Below are 9,787 nucleotides of genomic sequence, written 5' to 3' on the forward strand. Positions count from 1 at the left end.
CCTTGGAGCACTGGACATCCTGACACGATGGTGGGTGATGGACACACTGCGGCCACCCAGCGGTCATCTTGCATTGGGTTCCTTGGGGACAGTGGAGGTCACTGCAGGACGGTCTCCTGATGGACGTCTTGGCCTGGACACACTGAGGGTGACCACTGACCATGTGACACGAGGTGTCCTGGGGACAGTGGAGGTCACTGCAGGTCAGTGTCCTTGCGGTCAGTTTGGTCTGGACACACCGTGGCCACCCTCTGACCATCTGGCACGAGGTGTCCTTGGAGCACTGGACATCGTGACAGGAGGGGGGGTCATGGACACACTGCGGCCACCCAGCGGTCATCTTGCAGGAGGTGTCCTTGGAGCACTGGACATCACGGCAGGACGGTCTCCTGATGGACGTCTGGGTCTGGACACACTGGGGATGACCACTGACCATGTGACACCAGGTGTCCTGGGGACACTGGACATCACTGCAGGACGGTCTCCTGATGGTCATCGTGGTCTGGACGCACCGTGGCCACCCTCTGACCATGTGACATGTGGAGCCCTTCTGGCACTGGACATCGAGACACGATGGTGGGTGATGGACACACTGCGGCCACCCAGCGGTCATCTTGCATTGGGTTCCTTGGGGACAGTGGAGGTCACTGCAGGACGGTCTCCTGATGGACGTCTGGGTGGGGACACACCGTGGCCACCCACTGACCATGTGACATGTGGAGCCCTTATGGCACTGGACATCGCGACAAGATGGTCGCTGATGGACACACTGCGGCCACCCAGCGGTCATCTTACACCGGGTGCCCTGGGGACAGTGGAGGTCACTGCAGGACGGTCTCCTGATGGTCATCGTGGTCTGGACGCACCGTGGCCACCCACTGACCATCTGGCACGTGGAGCCCTTCTGGCACTGGACATCACTACAAGATGGTCGCCGATGGACACACTGCGGCCACCCAGCGGTCATCTTGCATTGGGTTCCTTGGGGACAGTGGAGGTCACTGCAGGACGGTCTCCTGATGGACGTCTGGGTGGGGACACACCGTGGCCACCCACTGACCATGTGACACGTGGAGCCCTTCTGGCACTGGACATCGCGACAAGATGGTCGCTGATGGACACACTGCGGCCACCCATTGGTCATTTTGCACGTCATTCCCTGTGGACAGTGGAGGTCACTGCAGGACGGTCTCCTGATGGACGTCTTGGTCTGGACACACTGAGGGTGACCACTGACCATGTGACACGAGGTGTCCTGGGGACAGTGGAGGTCACTGCAGGTCAGTGTCCTTGCGGTCAGTTTGGTCTGGACACACCGTGGCCACCCACTGACCATGTGACACGAGGTGTCCTTGGAGCACTGGACATCCTGACACGATGGTGGGTGATGGACACACTGCGGCCACCCAGCGGTCATCTTGCATTGGGTTCCTTGGGGACAGTGGAGGTCACTGCAGGACGGTCTCCTGATGGACGTCTGGGTGGGGACACACTGTGGCCACCCGCTGACCATGTGACACGTGGAGCCCTTCTGGCACTGGACATCCCGGCAGGATGGAGAGTGGTGGACACACTGCGGCCACCCATTGGTCATTTTACACGTCATTCCCTGTAGACAGTGGAGGTCACTGCAGGACGGTCTCCTGATGGTCATCGTGGTCTGGACACACCGTGGCCACCCACTGACCATCTGGCACAGGGAGCCCTTCTGGCACTGGACATCACTACAAGATGGTTGCTGATGGACACACTGCGGCCACCCAGCGGTCATCTTACAGGTGGTGCCCTTGGAGCACTGGACATCACTGCAGGACGCTCTCCTGATGGACGTCTTGGCCTGGACACACCGTGGCCACCCACTGACCATGTGACACGAGGTGTCCTTGGAGCACTGGACATCCTGACAGGACGGGGGGGGATGGACACACTGAGGGTGACCGCGGCTCAATTTACACCTGGTTCCTTGGGGACAGTGGACGTCACGGCAGGACGCTCTCCTGATGGACGTCTGCGTTGGGACACACCGAGGCCACCCGTCAATCATGAGACACCTGCTGTCCATCTGGCACTGGACATCCCGGCAGGAGGGAGAGTGGTGGACACACTGCGGCCACCCAGCGGTCATCTTACACGTGGTGTCCTGGGGACAGTGGAGGTCACTGCAGGACGGTCTCCTGATGGACGTCTTGGTCTGGACACACTGGGGATGACCACTGACCATGTGACACGAGGTGTCCTGGGGACAGTGGAGGTCACTGCAGGACGGTCTCCTGATGGTCATTTTGGTCTGGACACACCGTGGCCACCCTCTGACCATCTGGCACGAGGTGTCCTTGGAGCACTGGACATCCTGACACGATGGTGGGTGATGGACACACTGCGGCCACCCAGCGGTCATCTTGCATTGGGTTCCTTGGGGACAGTGGAGGTCACTGCAGGACACTCTCCTGATGGACGTCTTGGCCTGGACACACTGGGGATGACCACTGACCATGTGGCACGAGGTGTCCTTGGGACACTGGACATCACTGCAGGACGCTCTCCTGATGGACGTCTTGGCCTGGACACACTGAGGGTGACCACTGACCATGTGACACGAGGTGTCCTTGGGACACTGGACATCACTGCAGGACGCTCTCCTGATGGACGTCTTGGCCTGGACGCACCGTGGCCACCCGTTGATCATGTGACACGAGGTGTCCTTCTGGCAGTGGACATCACGGCAGGATGGCCGGTCGTGGACACATTGAGGGTGACCACTGACCGTGTGACACGAGGAGCCCTTGGGACACCGGATGTCCTGGCAGGACGGCGGGTGATGGACACAGCGGGGTTGGTCATCCACCATGTGGCACGAGGTGTCCTTGGGACACTGGACATCCTGGCAGGTCGGCGGGTGATGGACACAGCGGGGCTGACCATCGGTCATCCGGCATGAGGTGTCCTTGGGGCAGTGGAGGTCAGCACAAGATGGACTCTTGATGGACACCTTGGTGTGGACACAGCGGGGCTGACCATCGGTCATCTGGCACGAGGTGTCCTTGGGGCAGTGGAGGTCACTGCAGGACAGTGGCCTTGGGGACACCTTGGTGTGGACACAGCGTGGCCACCCATCGGTCATCTGGCACGAGGTGCCCTTCTGGCACCGGACGTTGTCACACGATGGCCGGTCATGGACACACTGAGGGTGACCATCGGTCATCTGGCACGAGGTGTCCTTGGGACAGTGGAGGTCAGCACAAGATGGACTCTTGATGGACACCTTGGTGTGGACACACTCAGGGTGACCATCGGTCATCCGGCACGAGGTGTCCTTGGGACAATGGACGTCGTGGCAGGACGGCGGGTGATGGACACAGCGGGGCTGACCATCGGTCATCTGGCACGAGGTGTCCTTGGGGCAGTGGAGGTCAGCACAAGATGGACTCTTGATGGACACCTTGGTGTGGACACAGCGGGGCTGACCATTGGTCATCTGGCACGAGGTGTCCTTGGGGCAGTGGAGGTCACTGCAGGACAGTGGCCTTGGGGACACCTTGGTGTGGACACAGCGCGGCCACCCATCGGTCATCTGGCACGAGGTGCCCTTCTGGCACCGGACGCTGTCACACGACGGCCGGTCATGGACACACTGAGGGTGACCATTGGTCATCTGGCACGAGGTGTCCTTGGGGCAGTGGAGGTCAGCACAAGATGGACTCTTGATGGACACCTTGGTGTGGACACACTCAGGGTGACCATCGGTCATCTGGCACGAGGTGTCCTTGGGGCAGTGGAGGTCAGCACAAGATGGACTCTTGATGGACACCTTGGTGTGGACACAGCGCGGCCACCCTCGGAGCAGGTGGCACGAGGAGCCCTGGGGACACCGGACGCTGTCACACGACGGTGGCTGGTGGACGCACCGGGGGTCACCGTCCACCACCTGGCACGAGGTGCCCTGGGGACAGCGGAGGTCGCCGCAGGCCGGTGGCCTTGGGGACACCTTGGTGGGGACGCAGCGGGGCCACCCCTGGCTGACGTCGCACGCGGTGCCTCGGGGACATCGGGGACACGGAACGCTCCGGCCGTGACGCCGGACGCAGACGGGCCACCCGTCGGCCATCTCGCACCGGGGACAGCCGGCCAGGGGACATGAGGGGACGGGGACACATTTGGGCCACCCTTGGGCCACCTCACACCGTGTCCCCTCCCCACACCGGACATTGTCACACGAAGGGTTGGGGACACATTTGGGCCACCCTTGGGCCACCTCGCACCGTGTCCCCTCCCCACACCGGACGTTGTCACATGAGGGGTTGGGGACACATTTGGGCCACCCTTGGGCCACCTCACACCGCGTCCCCTCCCCACACCGGACATTGTCACACGAGGGGTTGGGGACACATTTGGGCCACCCTTGGGCCACCTCGCACCGTGTCCCCTCCCCACACCGGACGTTGTCACACGAAGGGTTGGGGACACATTTGGGCCACCCTTGGGCCACCTCGCACCGCGTCCCCTCCCGGCACCGGACGTTGTCACACGAAGGGTTGGGGACACATTTGGGCCACCCTTGGGCCACCTCGCACCGTGTCCCCTCCCCACATCGGACGTTGTCACACGAGGGGACGGGGACACAGCGGGGCCACCCTTGGGCCACCTCACACCGCGTCCCCTCCCCACACCGGACGTTGTCACACGAAGGGTTGGGGACACATTTGGGCCACCCTTGGGCCACCTGGCACCGCGTCCCCTCCCGGCACCGGACGTTGTCACACGAAGGGACGGGGACACATTTGGGTCCCAGGTCTGTCACCTGGCAGGTGCCACCAGGGCCGCAGGTGACGCCGGAGCAGCCGGGCTGGGAACGGGGGAGGGCACCTGGGGAAAAACGGGGGGGAAAATGGGGAAAAATGGGGAAAATGGGAAAATGGGGAAATGGGGAAAATGGGGAAAATGGGGGAAAATGGGAAAAATGGGAAAATGGGGGGAAATGGGGAAAATGGGGAAAATGGGGAAATGGGGAAATGGGGGAAATGGGAAATGGGGGGAAATGGGGAAAATGGGGAGAAAAATGGGGAAAATGGGGGGAATGGGAAAATGGGGGGAAATGGGAAAAATGGGGGAAATGGGAAAAATGGGGGAAATGGGGAAAATGGGGAAAATGGGGGAAATGGGGGAAATGGGAAAATGGGGGGAAAATGGGAAAAAATAATGGGGAAATGGAAAATAATGGGGGGAAATGGGAAAATTGGGGAAATGATGCAGGAAAATGGGAAATAATGGGGGGAAAATGGGGAAAATAATGGGGAAATAATGGGGGAAATGGGAGAAATAATGGGGGAAATAATGGGGAAATAATGAGGAAATAAAGGCCAAAATAATGGTGGAAATAATGGGGGAAAAGAATGGGGAAATGGGGGAAATAATGGGGGAAATAATGGGGGGAAATTGGGAAAATTGGGAAATTATAATGGGGGAAATGGGAAAAAAATGGGGAAATCGGCAAAAATAATGGGGGGAAATGATTCAAAATGGTGGAATTTGGAGGAAATGGGGGGAAATTGGGGGGAAATTGGGGAATTTGGGGGAAAATGGGGAATTTTGGGGTGGAAAATGTGGAAAAGGGGTCTGGAAATAGGGGAAATGGGAAAAATGGGGGAATTTGGGGGGATTTGGGGTTGGAAATGGGAATTTGGGACGGAAATTCGGGATTTGGGGGGGAAATTTGGGGTTTGGGAGGGAAAATTTGGGCGCTGAGTGGGAAAATTGGGATTGGGAGGGAAATCTGGGATTGGGGTGGGAAATTTGGGGTTTGGGGGGGAAAAATTGGGATTTGAGTGGGAAAATTGGGATTTGGGGTCTTAAAACTGGGATTTGGGGTCGGAAAATTGGGATTTGAGTGGAAAATTGGGGATTTGGGAGGGGAATTTGGGATTTGGGGTTGGAAAATTGGGATCGGTGTGGGAAATTTGGGATTGGGGTGGGAAATTCTGGATTTGGGGTGGGAATTTTGGGATTTGGGGTTGGAAATTTGGGATTGGGGTGGGAAATTGGGGATTTGGGGTAGGAGATTTGGGATTTGGGGTGAGAAAATTGGGGTTTGGGGTGGGAATTTTGGGATTTGGGTGGGAAAATCTGGGGGTTGGGAGGAAAAATTGGGACTCGAGTGGGAAAATTTGGGATTGGAGTGGGAATTTTGGGATTTGGGGTGGGAAAATTTGGGGTTTGGGACTCACGGCAGCCGAGCAGGACCCAGGCCCAGAGCAGCAAAATCCGGGGGGGCCCCATCTGCCCGCGGGGGGAGGGGCGTGAGAAAAGGGGGGACCCCGGGATTTGGGACCCTCCCGACCCCCAAAAATCCCCCAAATCAGGGAGGATCCCATAAACCACCCCAAATTCAAGGGGAACCCCCCCAAAAATCCCCCCCCCAGATTCAAGGAGACCCCCAGAAATTCCCTCCCCAAAATTCAAGGAAACCCCAAAAATCCCCCCAAATTTTGGGTGGAAACCCCCAAAATCCCCCCAAAATCCAAGGGGAACCCCAAAAATCCTCCCTAAACCCAAGGGAACCCCAAAACTCCCCCCCCAAACCCAAGGGAACCCCAAAAATCCCCCCAAAATTTGAGTGGAAACCCCCAAAATCACCCCAAAATCCAAGGGGAACCCCAAAAATCCTCCCTAAACCCAAGGGGACCCCAAAAATCCCCCCAAATCTAAAGGAAACCCCAAAAATCCCCCCAAAATTTGGGTGGAAACCCCCAAAATCCCCCCAAAATCCAAGGGGAACCCCAAAAATCCTCACTAAACCCAAGGGGACCCCAAAAATCCCCCCAAAATTTGGGTGAAAATCCAAAAAATACCCCTAAAAATTCTGGGGAAAACCCCCAAATCCCCCCAAATCCCCCCAAAATCCCTCCCAAATCCCCCCAAAATCCCTCCCAAATCCAAGGGAACCCCAAAAATGCCCAAATTTGGGGTCCCCAATCCCGGCCTCACCTTCCCGGCTCCGCTCCGGCTGCTCCGCAGTTCCCGGGTTTTTATGGGATCTCGGCCACGCCCCCTCCCGGCCACGCCCCCGTGGCCACGCCCCCATGGCCACGCCCCCTCCAGGATATCAGAGATAAGATCTGGGGGGGAGGGGCCGGGGAGAGAGATAAGATCGGGGAGGGGGAGGGGCGCCAATGGGGGGACTGGGAGGGACTGGTTTGAACTGGTTTGAACTGGGATTGAACTGGGATTGGACTGGGATTGAACCGGTTTGAGCTGGGATTGGACTGGGATTGGACTGGTTTGAACTGGGATTGGACTGGTTTGAACTGGGATTGGACTGGGATTGGACTGGGATTGGACTGGGATTGAACTGGGATTGGACTGGGATTGGACTGGTTTGAGCTGGGATTGGACTGGTTTGAGCTGGGATTGGACTGGTTTGAACTGGGATTGGACTGGGATTGGACTGGGATTGAACCGGTTTGAACTGGGATTGGTTTGGTTTGAACTGGGATTGGACTGGGACTGGACTGGGATTGGACTGGGATTGAACTGGGATTGGACTGGGATTGGACTGGTTTGAACTGGGATGAGCTGGGATTGGACTGGTTTGAACTGGGATTGAACCAGTTTGAACTGGTTTGAACTGGGATTGGACTGGTTGGAGCTGGGATCCTTCCCCGCCCCCACCCCACACCCAGCCCTTCCTCACCTCCATCCTCATCCTCATCCTTGTCCTCATCTTCATCCTCATCCTCAGTGCAGCCCTTCCTTCATCTTCATCTTCATCTTCATCTTCGTCTTCGTCTTCATCTTCATCTTCATCTTCATCTTCGTCATCTTCATCCTCATCCATCCCCCCCATTTCCCCCCCGAATTTTTCTCCCCATTTTTCCCATTTTCCCCCCAATTTCTCCCCCCAATTTTCCCTTTTTTATCCCAATTTTCCAATTTTTTATCCCCAAATTTCCCCATTTCCCCCCATTTTTATCCCAATTTTCCCATTTTTGTCCCAATCTCCCCAATTTTTTATCCCAATTTTCCCCATTTCCCCCCATTTTAATCCAAATTTTCAATTTTTTCCAATTTTTATCTCAATTTTCCCATTTTTATTCCAATTTTCCCATTTTTACCCCAATTTTTCCATTTTTCATCCCAAATTTCCCAATTTTAATCCAATTTTCCAATTTTTTATCCCCAATTTCCCCATTTCCCCCCATTTTTATCCCAATTTTCCCATTTTTATCCCAATCTCCCCAATTTTTTATCCCAATTTCCCCATTTCCCCCCATTTTTATCCCAATTTTCCATTTTTTCCATTTTTTATCCCAATATTCCAATTTTTATCCCAATTTTCCCATTTTTATCCCAATTTTCCAATTTTTTATCCCAAATTTCCCCATTTCCCCCCATTTTTATCCCAATTTTCCAATTTTTTATCCCAAATTTCCCCATTTCCCCCCATTTTTATCCCAATTTTCCCATTTTTATCCCAATTTCCCCATTTCCCCCCATTTTTATCCCAATTTTCCAATTTTTTATCCCAAATTACCCCATTTCCCCCCATTTTAATCCCAATTTTCCATTTTTTTCCATTTTTTATCCCAATATTCCAATTTTTATCCCAATTTTCCCATTTTTATCCCAATTTTCCAATTTTTTATCCCAAATTTCCCCATTTCCCCCCATTTTTATCCCAATTTTCCAATTTTTTATCCCAATTTTCCCCATTTCCCCCCATTTTTTATCCCAATATTCCCATTTTTATCCCAATTTTCCCATTTTTATCCCAATTTTCCCATTTTTAACCCAATTTTCCCATTTTTCTCCCCAATTTCGCCTCCCCCCCCCCCCCCCCTCCCGCCCGCGCTGGGAACAATGGGGGGGGGGAGGGGCACCCAAAATGGGGGAGGGGCACCCAAAAATTTGGGGGGGGGGGGGGAATTTAAAATTGGGAGCGGGGGGCGCCCAAAAATGGGGAGAGAAACCCAAAAATTGGGGGGGGGGGGACCCAAAATTGGGCGGGGACACCCAAAAATTTGGGGGGGGGGCGCTCGGGAACCCCAAAATTTGGGGGGGGGGGGGCACCCAGAGGACCCAAAAATCGAAGGGGGGGGCACCCAAAAATTTGGGGGGGGGACCCAAAAAATTGGGGTAGGGACCCAAAATTTGGGGGGGGGGCACCCAAAAATGGGGGGGGGGTACCCAAAAATGGGGGGGGGACCCAAAAAAATTAGGGGGGGGCACCCAAAATTGTGGGTGAGACCAAAAAAAACTGGGGGGGGGGGACCAAAAAATCGGGGGGGGGAACCCAAAAAATTGGGGAGAGGGGGAAAAAATTGGGGTGGGGACCCAAAATTTGGGGGGGGGGGAACCCAAAATTTTGGGGGGAGTGGACCAAAAAAATCGGGGGGGGGGGGGGAGGCGTCCAAAAAGCCCCAAAAATGAGGCCGGGCCCCTCCCCCCCGTCACTGCCGGAATTTTGGGGACCCCCCTGGAAATTTTGGGGACCCCCCCCCGGATTTGGGCCCCCCCCCCCCCCCCCGCGGCGGTTCCGGTTCCGGTTCCGGTTCCGGTTCCGGTTCCGGTTCCCCCCCCCGGTAATTGCTGAGCAAAGAATGGGCGGGGCCGGGGCGGCCTCACCTGGGCGCACCTGGAGCACCCCAAAAAAATCTGGGACCCCCCCCCAAAAAAATGGGATCCCCCAAATTCCTGGGACCGCAAAAATCCCGGAAAATTCCGGGCTCCCCCCCCCCAAAAAAAAAACCAAAAAAAATCCCCCAAAATCCTGGAAAATTCCCCCAAAATCCCA

The sequence above is a fragment of the Vidua macroura genome, unplaced genomic scaffold (assembly GCF_024509145.1).
Source record: "Vidua macroura isolate BioBank_ID:100142 unplaced genomic scaffold, ASM2450914v1 whyUn_scaffold_191, whole genome shotgun sequence".
Taxonomy (NCBI): Eukaryota; Metazoa; Chordata; class Aves; order Passeriformes; family Viduidae; genus Vidua; species Vidua macroura.